The sequence below is a fragment of the Pelodiscus sinensis genome, chromosome 27, assembly GCF_049634645.1.
Source record: "Pelodiscus sinensis isolate JC-2024 chromosome 27, ASM4963464v1, whole genome shotgun sequence".
Classification (NCBI taxonomy): domain Eukaryota; kingdom Metazoa; phylum Chordata; order Testudines; family Trionychidae; genus Pelodiscus; species Pelodiscus sinensis.
The window spans coordinates 9,532,672-9,552,165 of NC_134737.1; the positions used below are offsets into that span (position 1 = coordinate 9,532,672).

General features: G+C 42.8%; 1 protein-coding gene across 5 annotated transcripts in view; it reads left to right on the plus strand.

Annotated features, from left to right (window-relative positions):
* The first annotated feature begins 3,267 nt into the window (after positions 1-3,267).
* USP49 (ubiquitin specific peptidase 49) overlaps positions 3,268-19,494 on the plus strand; it is a 63,234-nt gene continuing 47,007 nt past the window's right edge. For 2 of the 5 annotated variants that reach the window (XM_075910353.1, XM_075910355.1), the window contains exon 1: positions 3,268-3,657. The gene's annotated coding sequence lies outside the window, so the exon portion shown is untranslated. Of the gene's footprint in view, positions 3,658-3,762; positions 3,850-19,494 lie in introns of those variants that run through there. The other 3 variants (XM_075910352.1, XM_075910356.1, XM_075910354.1) reach the window with 2 other exon arrangements.

The following is a 19,494-nucleotide window of genomic DNA, read 5'->3' on the forward strand; positions in this document are numbered from 1 at the left end:
TTTTTAATTCTCAACCCTATTATCTAGAAGAGGTGCACAAAAATTACTTTGTGGATAGTCGAAGTTCCGTGGAATGCAAAAATATAAAACGTTCCATTTTTTTTACTCCAAGTACAATTTAGATGATGCTAACAAAACTAGGTGAATGTTCAACTTGGCTGTTTTTTTCAAGTTGATGTCTCTTCAACATGTAGATGAGTCTCAAATGAGTAGGTGTTCTACAGGAGTATTCTTGACAGAGTTTTTTTTATCAAAGAATGTTAAGGAGCCCTAATGCTGTTCGCCATTGTTCCTACTGTATATTCAAAGAATTAAGTTTATTTTAGTTCTATTTGTTTGAGCTGATTACTGTGCTTGTTAAATGTCTTGTTTTTCAATTTTTTTAGTTTAGTTTCAAATTTTTACTCCTATAAAGGGCCAAAATAATGGTTGGTTAAACTTCTTTTGACATAAAAGAAATTGCACCAAGGATGAATTTGGCTACATGAGTTCACAGTCTTTGGTCCCACTCCAGAAGGAAAACTAAATAGAAGTTCAAATGCCAGTGTGGATCTCTGTTTAGGACCAGAGCCTAAACTTGATCAGAGGTGGGCCAAAGGTATTGGTATAAAGTCTGAAAGATTCCTGGAAGAAGTGAATTTTAAGGAGAGAGAGAACAAGGGAAGGGAGGTTGTTAGCAGACAGAAGCTCAATTCTCCTGATTTCCAAAGGGAATTTAAATGGCCTTTCCTTTATGTTGTTTTTTAAGTGTTTTGTGAAGTGATCTTTGGGATCCACATTGCCAGGAGATGGCTGGAGTTCTGCTCAAAGGATTGTGCCTTGTTCAAGACTAGAGCATTGGGTCTCCTGATAGCAATGGGATGCTTTGAATGCAGCAAGCATACTTTCAGATGCACTGAGACGGAGAGGGACTACAAGGAGGTGAATCTTTGTTGCAACGTAAGCATGCAATGTGCACTTGTCCCATAACACAAACTGTCTGAAGAGGCAAAACAGTTGTTCGGGGGGCACATATAGCCAAACTGGGCTGTTATGGCTTAAGGCCTGGACGCTGCCTCAGACCGTGACATGATAACGACGTTGCTTCGAAATGTCATTGTGCTGCTTAAAAATGTGGCCTATTCAAACATACGATGTTGTTGAAATGCACTGCTACAACAACCTCTCACGGGGATTGTGGTTAAAACACCACCTGACTCTGGGCCAGTGCATAATCAAAGCAGAATGCGTTGGTATCAAGGGAGGACCCGGGTTAGAGGTGGAATCCTTGTTATCGCTGTGATGCTGCCTTGGTAGATGCTTTTGATAGAAAATGTCCGTCTCACTTGCTGCCACACTGTACCACACAGCTTCCATGGAAGAACACGCCTGCGCCACATACCTCACAACACAACTGCAGTCGCCCTGACTACCGCAGCTGTCCCCAAGGAGAGTGGGATCTCATCATGGCACAGGGCTGCTGTAATAGCAAGTGGTGTACTCGCGATGTGGTCCTATCCCTGGGTGTTCCCTTATGTGTTCAGGCTGACAGGGTGCTCTACAAGGATGCTGTGATGGAGTCTCCTGGCTTGTGCAGGGACTGGGGCCTCTGATAGTAGCTCCCCCCGGCAGTGGTCCTTAGGGACAGCTATGTTTCCCATGGCTCTGGGACAGTGGCCTATGCCATCTCATCTTTGTCCCACGAGAGTGACCCATGTGATGGTGGTGCCTTGTGTGGCTCCAAGGCAGCGTCCCCATTAAATGGCAACACCTGGTGTGGCCCCCATCAGAGAGTCTGGAAGGGCCAGATGTGGCCCTGTGGCAGTGCCCCCATGCAATGGTGTTGCCTGAGATGGTCCCATAATAGTGGCTCTATGCACTGGTGGTGCCTGATGTGGCCCCATCACAGCAGCCCTATGCATTAGTGGTGCCAGACAGGGCCCTGTGCAGTGGTGGTACTGGATGTGGCCCCATGCAATGGTGGCATTGGACATGACTCGGTGGCAACTTCCCTGTGCAATGGTGGTGCCAGATGTGGCCCTGGCCTTGTGCAATGGTGGTGGCTGACATGGCCCTGTGGCAGCATCCCTCTGCATTAGTGATTCCAGAAGTGGGGCCGTGCATCAGTGCAGGATGTGGCCCTGAGGCAGTGTCCCCATGCAATGGTGTTGGCAGACATGGTCCTGTGCAATGCTGGTGCTGGATGTGGCCCCGTGGCAGCACTCCCATGCAATGGCAGTGCCAGATGTGGCCCCGACAGTGTTCCCATGCAATGGTGATGCCAGACGTGACCCTGTGGCAGTGCCCCCATGCAATGGCAGTGCCAGACGTGGCCCCGTGGCAGCTCCCCCGGGCAATGGCGCTGCTGGACGTGACCACGTGCTGGACGTGACCCCCATGCAATGGTGGTGCCAGACATGGCCCCGTGCCAGTGCCCCCGGGCAATGGCAGCACCCCCAAGCAATGGTGGTGCCAGATGTGGCCCCATGGCAGCGCCCCCGTGCAATGGCGGTGCCAGACGTGGCCCCATGGCAGTGCCCCCATGCAGTGGCGGTGCCAGACGTGGCTCCATGGCAGCACCCTGTGCAATGGCAGTGCCGGACGTGGCCCCGTGGCAGTGCCTCTGTGCAATGGCAGTGCTGGACGTGGCCCCGTGGCAGCGCCCCCGTGCAATGGCGGTGCTGGACGTGGCCCCATGGCAGTGCCCCCGTGCAATGGCGGTGCTGGACGTGGCCCTGTGGCAGTGCCCCCGTGCAATGGCAGTGCTGGACGTGGCCCCGTGGCAGTGCCCCCGTGCAATGGCAGTGCTGGACGTGGCCCCGTGGCAGCGCCCCCGTGCAATAGCAGTGCCGGACGTGGACCTGTGGCAGCGCCCCCGTGCAATGGCAGTGCTGGACGTGGCCCCGTGGCAGCGCCCCTGTGCAATGGCGGTGCCAGTCGTGGCCCCGTGGCAGCGCCCCCGTGCAATGGCGGTGCCGGACGTGGCCCCGTGGCAGTGCCCCTGTGCAATGGCAGTGCCAGACATGGCCCCGTGGCAGCGCCCCCCGTGGAATGGCAGTGCCAGACATGGCCCCGTGGCAGCGCCCCCCGTGGAATGGCGGTGCTGGACGTGGCCCCGTGGCAGCGCCCCTTGTGGTGTCCCTGGCCCAGGGGGCTAGCTGGAGCCCTGTGCTGCTCCCTCTCCGCCCCAGCCTGCTGCTGCTCTGCCCAGGCGCAGCGCGTGGCCTGTAGCACACGACGCCCCTGCCCCTTTAAGAGTCTCTTTGTCTCTGAAACATCCTTATTTACCCTCGTGTGACTCAACCAAACTTCAGCCTGCGATTCACAAAGCCCAGCTACGTCACTGGTCCGGGGTGGGGCCATCGAGTCCCCGCCCCTCCGCCCTTCTCCCCCTCCCACTCCGCAGCGCAACTGCCGTAAGCCACTGAAGTGCCTCCCAGCCGGCTACGCAAGCGACGCACACTAGTCCCGCGTTCGAAATCTCCCGCTACGCAAGCGGCGTAGGGCCGCGGAGAATGGAGCGGCAAGCCCACGCAATTCACGTACTCTAGTAAAGAGTTCGCGGTCTGTGCCGCGCAAGTGGCCTAACACGCGGGAAAGCTTCCGCGGCGCTCGCTCGCGGGCGTACCGCGCCGAAGAAACCCGCCACGCCGCTCACGGGAGCGTTGCGAAGATGGCGTAAGTGGTGTCGGGGAATGGGGCGTACAGCGCTAGAGGAGGGCGGAGAAGGTTGAGTGTGTGGCGTGCGCTCCGACCAATGGCGTCGGGGGGCGGGGCGAGGCTGGCGGCCAATGGGCGGGGAGGGGGCGGGGCCGGCCCCGGTTGGGGTGTCTCGCGCTCGGTGACAGCTCGCGCGTGCTGATGATGGCGGTAAATAAAGGGGTTGGGGGGGAGGGGGCATCTGACCCCCCCCGGGGGGAGGGGGGTTCACCCCCCGAGGCGGGCTGGAGGAAGGGGTTCAAGCCCCACACTGGGGCTGTGAGGGGGGGGGTCTGCACCCTTATTAGGACGGGTCTGGGGGCTTCACGCCCCCCCAGGGGCTGGGTACGGGGGCGCCTGACCCCCAGGGTGGGCGACTTCACCCCGAGGGGGGGCTGGGGGGTCAGGAGGGGTTTAACCCCAGTTTGGGGGTGAAGTATGAGGGAGCTTCACCCCTTATGGGAAAGCTGGGGGGGGGGGCTCTAACCCTCCCCTGGAGGCTGAGGGGATTGACCCCCAGTTCAGGGGGGAGGGATGTGAGGGGGCTTCCCCCCCGTGGAGGTTTTGGGGTACAGAGCAGGGCTGAGGGGTTGAACCCCCAATTTAAGGGGTGAAGTGGGAAGGGGCTTTACCCCCCCCCGTGGGGAGCGTGGGGTGGTCTAACTCCATGAGGAGCTGGTTTCACCCCAGTTTTGGGGGGGGGTGAAGTGCTTCATTTCTCAATGGGGAAATGTGGATTTACTCCCCACGCCGGGGGGAGCGGAATGGCTTTATCCCCATGAGGGGAGGGGGCCGTTGGCGTTCACGCACAGGTGGGGGCTCCGGGGCTTTCATGCCCACAGTAGCAACTTGAGACAAGGAGAATGAGGAGGTCACCCACCACAGTGTGAGGTTGAGAAGAAGCTGATAATGGAGGCCAAGGGAGAGTTTATGGCCCTTTGGAGGCTAGGGCGAGGTTCAGCCTGAGAGTGATAAATGTGATGGGATGCGAGGCTTAGGGAGCACTCAGGGGAACGGACAGGTATGGTTAAAAGAGCTGAAATGGGCTGGATGATTGAAAATTAGTGGGTGTAGGTGCTGGAGGTGATGGGGACTTGGGCTCATATGTTACAAGGAAGTTTGGGGGCAAGTGTTGAAGAGAAAAGGTAGGTCAGGGAACAAGGCTGGATCAAGGGAGAGGTTGGGTTGGTGGTTAAGCAGTGATTGGGGCACTCTGTGATTGAAACAGTCAAAGAACAGGCGCTAACTATGAAGAGCCCAGTGCTGAGACTATGGCTAGAGAGAGAGAGATACCGTTGTTCCATTATGTGAACTGTGGGCACTGATGGGTTATGGTGGGGAGCAGTTGGAGGTCTTGGAGTGGTGACTGACAACAGGGTGGTAAGTAGCATGGTACAGAGGTGCAAATCCCTCTGTCTGCGGGAGGTAAGATCCCAAGCTACTTTTTTCCTTACTGTCAGTGTGATGTTAGCAACTTTCTTTTTGTTATACTGTTTTAAGAGCATAGTGCTGTAGGTTGACCTGTTGTTCTTCCTTAATCCCATTGCATTTTCCTCTTTCTGTAGCAATGCACTTGGGGTAGAGGGAAACAGTAAGGAAGAGAGAGAGGGGACTCATACTAAAAGAATGATTGAAATGGTTTTATCATTTTTTTTCTTTTATTGTGTTCTAAATGTCCCCAGAAAGGTCTGGGGGAAGTTATGAAGATGGAACCATAAAAATCAAGATATTGAATGCCCTCAGGTCCCTTGTAGAATTGAGCTCTAATTGTGTAACAACTTTTCCTTAAATCCTTCTGGTTTATGGTAAACAGGATTTAAATTGTTGTGCTAATGCTGCTGTTTGAATACAGTAATTGTGAGGGTGAACATAGTAAAATGAGGGTGATGCTTTGTAAATAACAAATTCATATAATTTCATAACAACATTTAAAGTTCATTTGAATGGCCCACAAGATCCCCCTTTCTCTAAACAGAGCAATGGCAGAGTGTGTGTTGCGTGGTTTATAAATAAAATGATTAATTGAAATTTTATCCCAAACCCCAGTATATGCATACTAAGAGAAATAATTCTGTATTGTAGGGGGGAATAGACTAGATCCTCCTACTAGAGATCTGCAGTTCTAGCTCCAAACAGTAGTCCTTACTCACGTGTCCCATTGAAGTATCTGTGCTTGAGTAAATGTTGCAGGATAGAACACACAGTCTCTTTTTCTAACTACCATGATTTTATTCTCTATCTTCTAGAGGAGAGGGAACAAAAAATCTCTTTTGTTCACTTTGTTTGAAGTTTCCATCTGTTTTGTTTTATTTGGGAGGAGCGAGCATTAGGGTTGGAGGGGGGGAGTTGAGGTTGGAGGAATGAGTGTTTGCTGACAGGTTTTTAACAAAGAGAAATACAGTCTATTTGATTTAGCCTCTTGATACAAACTGTATGCTCCAAAAGCATTGCAGAGAGAGAGAAACTGAAATTAATAGGAGAGGGGCAGAATACTGGCAACTCCTTTTCTTTCTTTTGATTGTTACTGTCAGTCTTGAGAAGCCAGACTCATGTTTAAATCACATTTAAAATATAATTGCAACCTGGAGAATTGGCAGCAGCTTGAATGCGCCTCCCACAAACATGTACTTTTCCTCCATTCCCCTCTCCTCCCATTTGTAAAGAAAAGTAAACTCCAATTAAATCATGCTAAGTTTCTGGAGTGCTTTTTAAGAGATTTTAAGAATACATATTATTGGAAATACAAGAAGCTTAGTGTTCTTATAAATAAATTTGAAATTACAAATCCAATTTTAAAAGTTTGTGATATGCAAAGGTAGGATTATTTCAGGTCACCCTCCTTTTCATTTTATTTAGAAAATTTCAGATTTATTCTTTTGTTCAGAGGAGACAGTTTTGAAAATATTTATGTTGTCTGCCTTGCAGGAATCAACTTTTGTCCTGAAATCTGTCTTTAAATACATTTATACAATGTACTTGTGTATGTATTTGCATACACAAACATGAGTAGATCTGCTCATTTTGAGAAATAGATATTTGCTATACAATGTTGTATAATCCCTCGGAAATGCAAACATGCTAATTTGTGAGCCTGAAAGAAATAATTCCTAATCTTAAAAAATGTTTGTTTATGAAAGAGTTCTGAGTTGTCTCATTAAAGAGTGTCAGCTTGCTTTGCGTTATATAGATGAAAGTTTAAAAAAAACCAACCCAATGTTTTTGTTTTAATAATCGGTTAGAGTTTAATTCAAGCCGCCAAAGTGAGTTTGCAAAATCTGTCCTTTTTGCATAGTGCTGCTTCACAGAATATAGATTAAGTTGCTTGCTGGGCCCTGAAGAGCTTGAAGTGAAGAGGTTTGATGTGCACTACTTACGCCTTACTTAAGACAAAATTCTAACTGACTTCAAAGGAAGTTTTTCTTAAGGAAATACAGATCCGTCCCATAGAGAGACTAGGCAAAAACTGAGGACCACACATTAGATTAAGGATGGTAAAGAGAGATGATTGGAATGGAAAATAAGCTTACAAGGATTCTGGAAAAAACCAGTTTAAAGGGTTATTTGGATGAGAAGAGAAGGTGCTTTTCGATGAAATAAGATGCTGTTCCAAGAAAAGGGAACAGCATGAATAAGGTTAGAGGATAGGGGTAGGAAAAAGATGAAAGGGGCAGTGGATTTTTGGAGGAGAAGCAGAAGGAATTTGAGCAGATAAATTTATGGATAGATGGGATCATGAATAGGAAAATCCTTCAGTTTGTGTAAATATAGTCATCCAAGTTCACCTTTGGTATAAATGGATATTACTTAACTGAAATATGTACAATTGCAGTCTGTTTAAAATAGTGGATAATTTGGCTCTGGTGCCTTGTACTTGATCTCTGTTGGTATATAGATAGGAGTGTGCTGTGACTTATTTGACACTGATCTCTTCAACACATTACTTTGGTTTTTTTAAACATTATTTATTATATGATATTTTTAATGCAGGAGTTTTTTGCGCTAAACTAAAGAAGGATTTCCTATCTGGTAAGTATCCAGCCTTTCTCCCTGGGTCATTTAGCCTTCATGTTTTCAGTTTCAAAGTTTTGGTGCATAAAGTTTCAAAGTTTTGGTGCTAAAGAACTAAAATCTGTTGACAGGTTATGTTCCACATGCTTTATTACCATTTGTTACTTTCTAGGTTTCACACAAATTATTCTGTCCCCTATCATGTGATTGAGTCCAGTTGAACTCTGGACAGGCACTGCATATGGCACAGTTACATATGAATTATTCCAGTTTTAGTTCTCTGTTGTGCAGTCCTCTTCTGTGCATCTTTTTTTTTAAAGGATTCATATGACTTGAGCAATAAAATAACACTTGAAATAACACACACATGTCAAACCCTTATTTTCACTTGCATTTCTCAAAATACATGTTGAACTTAGATTTCTCATTGGTTTCACCCTAAAAGGGAGTTCATAATTTTTTTTTCCATAAAAAATTGTTGGCAGGCTTTGAGTTCTGAATAAACTGTGTGAATCAGAAGTGAAATTTTTCATCAGTTGAAATTTTTTTCAGAATCTGTTTTCATGATTAGATTAAGAAATGGCTGTTTTAAAATTTGTCACTTCTGAATGAGACATGCAATTTTTTTTGTTTTAAGAAATTAGTTTTGAAAATAAAAAGCACAGGATTTTCAAATATTCACACCTGACTACTCACAGATACTTACTTACTGATGCTCTGTCTCCCACCCCCATCCCTTTTTCTTTCCTCTCCCTTCCCCTCTCCTATTTATTTCAGGTGTACACATCCCAAACTCATAACTCTGGTTATCTGAAGAAGTGGGCTGTGCCCACGAAAGCTCATTATACCATCTACATGTTTTGTTAGTCTATGAAGTGCTACCAGACCATTTGTTGTTTTTTTAACTCACAATGTGTAACTTTTCTCTGACTTAAGCATGCACCCAAGTGAGACATTCTAAATGTTCCCAAGGGCAGATGTTTGTTTTTGCAATTATTCTCACTAACAATTCTTGCTGATTTCACAAGTGGAAAAGGGGTGGTTTAGAACTGACAGTTTTTCAGATCTGTAGATATTTCTTGGCCTCAAACAGGTTTCATTCATTCTTTTATATAGAACTTTACCCTTTGACTCAGAACACTGCTCAACAATAAGTCTTTTACATTTTCTCCTTCTCAAATAATAGTTTGTTAAACGATTGGTTTTAACATTTTATAAGCTAATTTATTTAGCAGGTGTGCATCTGAGGATTAATTTTTGCAATAATTAAGCCATCTTTCACTGATTTCTGGGATGATTCAAATTAGAAGTGCTAGAGGATGTTGTGGTTGACAAGACATTTGCTGGCTGATTTTAAGAACTGATAAGGCTTGACTATGACTCATCTGATCTGGCCTGCAAAACTAAGCAAGGCTTGGCCTGGTTAATACTTGGACTGGGGACCTCAAAGAGAAGTCTTTGAAATGTGTATCTTTTGTGAACCATATTGTTAATCACAGCCATAGGACTATTGCTGACAGAAAAAGCAGATTCTCATTTAGTTCAATATGTAGCCCTTCTGCTTCTGGGTGTGAAGGGCTCTGGTTCAATTTCTTGCTGCAATGGATTCCTCACAAATAAGGATAATCCTTCATTTGATGTTTGCTCACTTGGAATCCTTTCAGTATTCTGCACTGTCCACATCAGGCTTTGCAACTTTTTTTCCTTGCCAGAATTCACTTAATCAGTAGCTATTTTTATTAGTCATGGTTGAGGCAAAACATTTAAGAATATGACGTAAGAAATAAATCTGCATTGGCATGAGATGGAAAAAATTATGGATCTCCCATTCTAATTTATGTAATTCTTTAATGGTTTATGATTTTCCTGAGTTACTATTTTTTGAATGTCAGAGGGCTAGACATGTTAGCCTGTTTCAGCAAAAACAGCAATAAGTTCTATGATGCCTTAAAGACTAACAAACATATTTGAGCATAAGCTTTTGTGGGCTGGAGCCCATGTTGTCAGAAGCAAGTTCATGCATCTGATGAAGTAGACTTTAGCCCACGAAAGCTCATGCTCAAATACATTTGGTAGGCCAGGTCTAAGCCACAGGGGAAGGTTAAATTAAGATATGCTATTCCCACTACATTAATTATGTAATTGGATCTACATACCTTAATTCAAGTTTCTGTGCTGTCTCCATAGGAGAGGTCCTCACTCTTCATGAGTAGCACGAGTACTGGTGCTAAAGGGACTGCCCTCTGAGTTCGATATAGCAGGTCTTTAGTAGACCCGCTAAATCTAACTCCAGAAGATTAACCATGGCAGTGTCAATTTTCTTTCTAGTGAAGTCAAGCCCTGATTCTTTAAGGTGCCACTGGACTTCTTGTTTTTTTCTTTTGAGTTGAAATTCCTCATGATTATTTTTAGGGCCCCTAAGTGACATTGTGTTTTTGAAAGTTTGAAGAATCACCTCTTTTTGAGGACTGATCATTAAGATAAATGCAGTTGTATCTTCTGACAAATATTTATTTACATGCATTGTAAAAAGGAAATTTATACACATTTTTTAAAGCCACAAAATATGTTGAAGTGACAGTAAGGATGAGACTTTAATTGCATAAAAATCAGGAAATTCTGAGAGAAAGTTTCGACAGCAATCTCAGCTCTTGCCATTTCTATCTGCTTGCCATGAAGGATCTTATTGTAAGCATACATGCAACAATGAGCAATGTAAATATTCAGCAAGTGCAATATAATGAAAAAGAACTACTGTTGCTCCAGTAAAAGTTGGTAATGATGCTGAAATGTATTTACCTACATTGCCAATTGCTGTAGGATTTATGTGCCTCATGTTATTTATAAATATAATTATTGTAAACCATACTATTTTAGCCCACTTGCCAATCTTTATTTCTTGATAAATTTATCCAGTGCATCGTTCACAAATTCATTAAAATTTAAAATTTTCTTGCTGTTAAATTCACTTTTCCATATAGCCTTCTATATGCATATGTAGCATAGCATTGCATATAAATTTTGTGGATCATATACTGAGAGATCCTATTAGGGGACCAATTTATGGCCTTATGTTCTTCCAGGCATAGAAAAGCCTTAATGCAGCAGAATCTGTCAATACAATGCTGCAGCTTGAGAAAGGAAAGGTAGGCTTGTGAGAGCCTGTGCAGAGGATCCATGCCATGCAAGCTGAAGAGCATAGCTCTTGGTGTTTCACTGCAGAAAGCAAGATTTAGAGTGCAGTTTCAGGGCTGGAGAATGTGCACCGGTGTGGAACCACTGCTCTCTTTAACTTGATGTAGCACATTTGGTGGCTATCAAATTTTTTTTATCAAGTTTTTCTTTTTTTGGGTGGGGTGGGGAGAAGCTCAGACATTAACACCCTCAAAAATTTTTGTCTCAATTGCTTTATTGGTGACATACAAAGTAATTAACAGTTCACCCTTCTAAACACTTAGCCATTATGAATAGTCTATTAATTTGACTGAGGCATACTTTACAGAACAAAGTATTTTCCCCTTTATTTCAGTGAATGGAAGATCTCCCTTATTTATATAACAACTTAAAATATTTATTGTTTTTGAAAAGGATTGGCAGTGATGTACAATTGCTACTGATTAAACACAAAATAATACATTTTTAAAACAAATCCTAGTGTATTTAAAGGTTAAACGTACAGATTGTGTCATGTACATAGTGTATGTAATAAAAATACTTCCTATATTTTAGCACTTTATATGGCTGAATCAGAAAAATACTGTTATCCTAATTATGCAGATGAAAGTTGAGGCATAGTGCAATGACTTGCTTATTTATGTTCTAAAGTCAGAAACTGGTTCATTGCTAAACTAGAGCTACAACACCGAAATGGAGTAGAAAGGAGTGGTTTATTGGTGTGCTCACTGCCTCTGTATCAGTTAGAGGGAACAGTGGTCAAGGCCCATTAACAATGTTAGGAGGAGGGTAATTGGCTAATTGTCAGGAAGGGAAGGGGCTCAGTGCACCATCTCCACCTCTACCTCCCCTGTGCTGCTGCCTCTATCAGAGGTAGCAGCATGGGTAGAGGGCCAGGGGAGACTGCTGCGAAGCAGCCTCTCCCCACTGTCGGCCCAGGTTTGCCATGAGCAAAGGTTGCTCTGCATCCTGTGGAGCAGCCCCTGTCCAAAGGGGGTCCCAGCGGGGAGCTGGGACCCTCTGCGAACAGGGGCTGCTGCTAGAGCAGCCTGTGTCCGCAGCCAGCCCGAGCTGCCATGAATAGGGGCTGCTGCTGCAAAGCAGCTGCTGCCACAAAGCAACCTCTGTCCGTGGCGGCTCAGGTGAGCTGCTCTGACAGCTGCCCGTATCTGTGTGGGGTCCCAGCTTCCATCTGAAAAGTCTTTCCATTAAAAGTATTTGCGCAAGAGAACGTTAATACTGGCATGTGCCTTTGCGCAAAAGATTTGCTTTTGAGCAAAAGCATCCGTGCCAGTGTAGACGCTCTCTTGTGCAAGAAAGCTCCGATGTCCATTTTAGCTATCGGGCTTTCTTGCACAAGAAATTAACATTGCTGTCTACACTGGCCCTCTTGCGCAAGAATACTTGTGCAAGAGGGCTTATCTCTGAGCGGGAGTGCCAGGGTATTTGTGCAAGAACCACTGATTTTGTACATTACAAAGTCAGCGTTCTTGCATAAATACTCGCGGCCAGTGTGTAGACAGGCGGCAAGATTTTGCGCAAAAGCATGCCAGTCTGGCTCTGTAGTTTAAACATGGTGGCTGCATCTAAAGTGGAGGTAGCTCCCAGATCTAGTGCAAGCTGGGATTGAGCACCTTCCCTTATCGACTAATGGTGTAGTTGATACAAATTGGATCAACTATACGATTAGCCAATTACCTAGCTCTTAACATTGATAATTGGCCTTGAGCACTGTTCCTGCTAACTTTTTCCATTCGCGTGTAGAATAAATTTTATGTGCATCAAGGCATGTACAGATGTGTGCCACCAATAAAAACATATGCTGCCATCTATGGGCACCTGTGGGCTCTCGGTGTGCAGCTGCCTGACAACCTGAATCTCTCCTGGGCAGTCATTCAAGTGTTCAGCTTACAGGGAACACTGATCTTGACCCTAGCCAGAAGTGCCACAAAACACATTTGAGGGGTAGTGTCCGGCTCCTGTTTTGCATTTGGCTACAGGGGTTTAAACTTGTTGCCCTTGTCTCTTAAGGAGCTGCCCTTCAGATGCTCTTCAGATTCTCTTAGATCTGGAGCCTAAATCAGTGAGGTCCAAACTGTGCACCTGTCAAAAGCAGGTGACAGTGTTTCCTTGGCTGCCTCCACCCTGTTCCTGACAGGCTACCTGGGAATTTGGTACACATAATATCAGAGTAATCCAGGAACAAATCACCATCAGAGAGGTGTACTCAATCCTTCTCAGTTTGAACATGGAACTGGTTCTCAGGAGAATGATTTACTGTAATTGAGCTGCATTTTAAATATGGGCTATGAAGAGTGTTTTGAAGTAGGACAGTGAGGAAATGTCACATGGGTATAACCAGACTGTTCTAGGCATGCGTGGTGGTATAGAAACTACCTTATTGTTGTGAGTGGAGAAAAAAATGTACCAAATAAGATTAACACCTGAAGGAGGCATAGGGAGAGATGAGGAGATAGATTTGAGCACTGGTATGCTGGAGAGAAGAATCTTGCATTTTTTTGCAGAAGGGAAGCTTGAAGTAGATGTTGGGAAGCCAGCAAAGGGATTTTGAGGTGATAATAGTCATATTTTGAGCCAAATATGAAAAAAACATGAAAAGAAAAAAAGGTGTTGGATGACTTGGAGAGAGGAAGTGATAGAAGTTTCTGTTTCCTAGCATTCCAACTGCAGAACATAATATATATCCCAAATTTGAAAAGTTAGGCTAGTTATTATATGAAGGATAGAATTTGGTTCTGCTTGCAGCATTACTGACTAACTACAAACCCAACTCTGTGATGGCAACTGTATCTTTTTTGACATCCATTTGACTAACTAGCAGTTTACACTTTTTAATAACTCATCTAACTTGTCTGTGGCTCGGTCTGCTTTACACACTTGTATTGGTGTTACCATGTTGCTCAGAGGTGTGAAAAATCCACACTCCTGATTGTCATTGGTATACTGGCCTAGCCCCCAATGTGGACAGTGCTGTGTCAGTGGGTGTTTTTCCAGTCAAAATAGCTACCACTTCTCATGGATGTAGATTAACTATGCTAATAAGAGAAGCTCTCCTCTTGACATTAGGAGTGTCCTTACTTAAGCACTGCAGTAGTGCAGCTGCACTAATGCAGCATTTTCACACAGGGCAGGTACACACACAAAACGTCTGGTACTCTAGTTGCAGGAAAAGTTGCTGTGGGGGAGGGCAACTATACAGGCTCAGGCGCTTGACAAGTTTAATCAGTGTTGTTTTACTAATTCAGGGGACAGTTAGAGTAAAAAGTGCCATGATGCCATGTTTCTTCTCTCTTCCACATACAATACCATAACTTTGAAGCCATGCCCGTTGGTATTTTAAAGACCTAAAACAGTTGTGTATTGTATTTAATTCTAACATTATCATTATATTCCTCATCTTTATTGCACCTCTTTACCCTTCCTTGCTTTCCTCCATTTTTCTCTTTTTTGTGACAGATTATTGTGTATCTTCTCTTTTTTCCACAAATGTCTCTTATTTTGCTCTGTTCTCACCATGCCCCATTTTTTTCTCCCCACAGTCCATTCTCTTCTTACCTATAGTTTCTCACTTGTTTTTTTTTCTTCTTCTCAATCACTGGTCTTTCTCAATTCCTTATTTTGTTTTTCTAACTTTTCCCATCATTTTTTCCCACCCAGCCATCCACGTTACTGCTTGGAAGTGTAACTAGATGTCTCCTAGTCAGAGGACTAAGTAATGTCAGCCACAGATTTAAGATGAAAGATAAGTGGCCCTATTCTTTATGCCCACGTAAGACAATAATCCTCGCTTGCTAGAGAGAAGGAAAGGGAGAGGGGCTGGGATTTGTTAGGTTTCTGTCTCTGGACCTGCTATGAGGCACTCTCTGTCTACTAGATATCTGATAAAATTTGAAACACCTCCCACGTCCCCCTTCTCACCTAGTCTGTCTTGGGGTGAAATGATGCAGTATAGGATAGCATTTGGAGAATTGCCAAATAACTGAAAATACAAATGTGTCCACACAAACCTTACTCATTCTGCAGTGAATTTATACCCCTTTCATAGTGGGTTATGTAATTCGTAATACTTGGCTAGTTAATTTTCAAGAAGGGAATGCATTGTGTTTGATGCACATCATTTTAAATAAAAAAAGTTAATATGTAAATAACCTCCCCACGTAGACAAGTCTTTAATCTGCTTCCTCTGGAACTTCCTGGCTGTTGAGGAGACAGACCTTTCACTACTTCTGTTATTGAACTTCTGCCCAGTGAACATCTCCAGTGCCTGCCTGTGGTGTGTGATAGCTTAACAAGCAGACGAGTGAAATAGACCTGATTCTTGTCGCTACCATTGTTGCCCATCCACTTCAGAATACCAGAGGTGAAAATGGACAAGTTGCACTGCAGCTTAGTAAAAGCAATATTGCTACCCCTACAAAAATTGGCTTAAAAATCATTATTTAAAAAAGAGTGAAAGAACCCCTCAGCATGTGCTTGCCTTCTCATTTTTGTGCATTTGGCTTATATTTTTAAGCTCTTCTCTCCAGTGTTAAGGGCTAAAACATTTTTTTTTTAAGATTGAAGTTGAGAGTTATCTAGTCACATGCTTCCAGGAGCTGAGACTTATGAAAAGCCCACACCAAATATTTAACAAACAACGAATGATCCTGCAGCACCTTAGAGACTAACGAAAAATGTAGGTAGTATCATGAGCTTTCATGGGAACAACTCACCTCTGCCCACGAAAGCTCATGATACTATCTATGTTTTTTGTTAGTCTCTAAGGATCATTAGGTTTTTTTAAAGTTTTTTTTCCGTTACAGACTAACCACTCTGAAACTTTTAATCATACCAAATATTGTGAGAGCTGGCAAAACTGGTTGTGAACAGACACACTGGGCCTACAGGTTTCAGAACCCAGTACCAAGTTGTTTTATCTTTTCAACGGTAAGGGCCGTATATATATTTTATTCTTTCCTTCATCAGACTTTCCTTTTACTCACCTACCCAAAAAATGTAATGCACGGTTTTGATGGTACTTTCCTGGAATAGCTATCTACTTGCTCTAAGCAAGTAGAATTTTCAAGCTTCGCCAATAGATTGCATGGCTTGTGTGATGGAGAACTCTGAGCTCCCTGTGATGTAATTCTTTCTTTTTGTATTTGAAAACTCATTCTGGAAGTGCCTTGTGCCCAACTCACTGCATGGTGCAATATGAACTATAGTGCACATCCAGTGTTGGCATCATGGGACACAAGTGATGTCACCATAGAAATATTGCAAAGTAGTCAGAAGAAATTAGGAGGAGGCATGAAAATGTTTTACCAAGTGCAAAATTTTAAATTTGTTTTAAAATTATGTGATGTATGGAGACTGGAGCAGAGAGTATGGGTAAGGAGAAGTAGGAGTGGGAGAAAAAGGGCAGGAGAGGGTTTTATAGTTGATGTAGGGTGGATCCAGGACATTCTAATGTCGTTTGGCTTCAGAGGGGTAGCCGAGCCTGTTACAGGAAAAACTTATAAAACAACCGATAGGCTAGTAGCATCTTAAAGACTAACAAAACATGTTGATGGTATATGAGCTTTCGTGGGCACAACCCACTTCTTCAGATGACCGGAATAATAATGTTCTTTGGGGAATTGTTAACACATTCAAGTTTTCTCTAACCTATCAAAAACTTTGAAGATTGGAATGGTGGATCATCTGGATGATCTGTAAGGATGTGAGATGTCAGAGGGAGAGGAGAGAGAGGTTTGAAATGTTTTAGATTTGAAATAACAATAAAACTGCAGTTTTTAAAAAAACGGATCTCATCCTTATTAGAAATATCTCTTGGTTGTCCCAAAATGAGAGCTGCAATGTAGATAACAATCTTCACTTCTCAAATTCAGCTGGGTAACTAACTCTGAGCAAATGTGGGGCTTTCAGTTCCTTTGCAGTTACTGGTGTGCCCCCATTCCCACTGCATGACTATGCATATGTCATGTACTATGTTGGGTATGGTTTGTAGGAAATTTGATATAGAAAATGTAGTTGTATTTGCTTGCTTCAGTCATGTGAGCTGGCAGTATTGAAATATAGACCAATGGAGATGAGACAGGATATTGAAAACTTTAGAAGATGAGGCAACTAGTATGTGCCATAGAAACTGAAACAAAGTGGTAGATTTAATGTCAAGCTCCTTACTTTTGATGTTGTCACCCAGTAATAATTTTCAGATGACCTATGGTGAGTTCTTTGTGCAGTCATGTTGTAGACATCACGCATCACCATGCGGTATATATCAAAATGCAAAATAAAATGTGTTTTATCACATTGTACTCTGTTGCTGTTTATATTGAGAAAATTATAAATGTTGGGCAAAATGTGAACAAGTGATTAGTATCCTTCTCTGTGAGGAGAAATCGCAATGCTTTGTGCTGAGTGGTGTTCATCAGTTTTTGTTCACAGCATGGTAATGAGTATACATTATCTATAACACGTACAGTATATTGACAGCCAAAGATCAGTGTGTGAAATCTTTGAGAAAATGGAAAACTTGTTAGGGGCACCTCTTAAGCAGTCAAGACATTTTTAAGAAAGTCTATTAGATGGCTTTCATTAATTAGGAAATTATGAGATTCAGGGAGAAGTCTGTCATTTTTAGCTCTGAAATGCCAGAAGCCTTTTCCAGTACCTTTTATTTCTCCCCTGCAGAAGCTCTTGTGTCCCACACTACCTTCCTTGTATAATTCAACAGTATTTCCATATATAGAGAAAGAAAATTGATACATGTAGATGCAGGTATATCAGGGATAGTGTTTGTTTTTTCACCTGAAAATTTTCATGTATAACATACATGAACATAACATAACATGCTTTTTTCAGGTAAGCATCCTTTTTCATTTCAATGAGGAAAAACCACTGTCAGCCATACAAGAAACTGTTTTCTTTGTGTGGAATTTTTAAAAATCATGTAAGTTGTATCTAGACAATTGTAGGAAGTAAGGGAGGGGGATTTCTTTTTAAAATAAATGCCTTAATTTAGTCCATGATTTGTTTGATAGAAAAAGAAAATAGTACCGTTTAAGTATTATGGTAAATTAAGATTGTGATGTTAGGAAACCAAGCAGCCGTCTTCCCTCTTTATGGCCAGAGCAAAGGAAGCTTTTACACTGAACACTTTATCATGTGTGGCTGAATAAGAAATAAAGCATTCTCATAGTGAATATTTTGAAAAAAGAATTGATTTAATAGGGTAAATGCTTTAGTGTATTTGTGTTCTTTCAGTCTTTTCTGTGGAAGATCAAGTCAAGAATTATGGGCCACAGCTGTGTTCTTCCATTTAGAAGTTGTATAGAATATCAGCTGAGCCAATTAAAAATGGTGACCACAGCCTTATTCACTTTGAAAGACAGATCCGTACACTTGATCAAGAAGTGCTGCCTTGCAATCATATTCTCCCATTCAGTTTCAGTGGGTGGCATTAGATCTGATTAAGAAATACTGTCCTACAGTTGCATTCTCTCTACTCTCTTGTGCATACTATGAAAGGGAGAGCCTCAGAAGACATGTTCAAGGCTTTTATTTAAATAAAAAAGGGGGGAGCATTCTTGCAGCCTTTGTAAGTGGGTATGCAGATGACCTGACAGAAGTGCCATTTGGTCAGAAATATTAAATGAACGTCTTAAGAAAGGAAGAGCAGTCAGTGCTGGTTTGTGTTTCTGTTCCACTAACTGCTTTGTTCCCCAGACTCCTAAGAAGGATCAGTGGCTGTGATCCCATAGTCTCATCTCTCCGTTCCAATAGATTCATAATAGGTGTGTTGTCCTCCCCCCCTTTTTTTAAATTGTATTTTATATTGAAGCTTTTATTCTTTCTATAAATGTGATATGAATTGATTGGCTTCTTGACACTGGTTCTGCAGCCAAGTTTACTTACGAATAGAATTTTAAAATATCTTGGTTAGAATTTCACATATTATTGTATACTTAAGATACTCCAATTGAATTAAACAAAGACAGTAAAACTTAAAAAACAACTAATGGTCCTACAGACAGTGTTTTAAGGAAATTATCTGCATTTGTGGCTGACTTCTAACCAGAGCAATACCTGGTTTACTGAATTGAACTGTGATCTAGGAGAATAAATCATTTTTCATATACAGCTTTTGGGCAAATAAAACCTTTATTATATGCTAGCCTGTGTAGGCTTAAGAACAAATTAATTCACACTGTCTCTAATGTCTGTCTATTTTGCTACACATTTTCCCCTTAATATAAATCTGTCTTTAAGATAAGATTTTTGGCTTCATTTCCTGGTGTATTTTTTTTATTTATTTAATATAAACTCAGCTTTTCTTTGTGTGACAGATTCATTCTGTGTATCTGTGTCAGAATTTCAAATTTTACCTGTGTTGTAGTTTGTCCTTCAACATGTTTCTGGTGGCTGGTAGCTGGACTAAATTACAGGGTTTTTTGTTTTTTCTGGATGAATGTATGATTTGCAGCTTAAGAGGAATTAATTTGGTGCTGCACATGAGAGAGACAGGTTTTTTTTTTTTTTGAATTCTTACAAAGGTCTTTTAAATACTTCTTCCCTTGATTATTGTACCCTCATTTTGTGCATCAGGTCATGAATCTCTCAAACTCATTT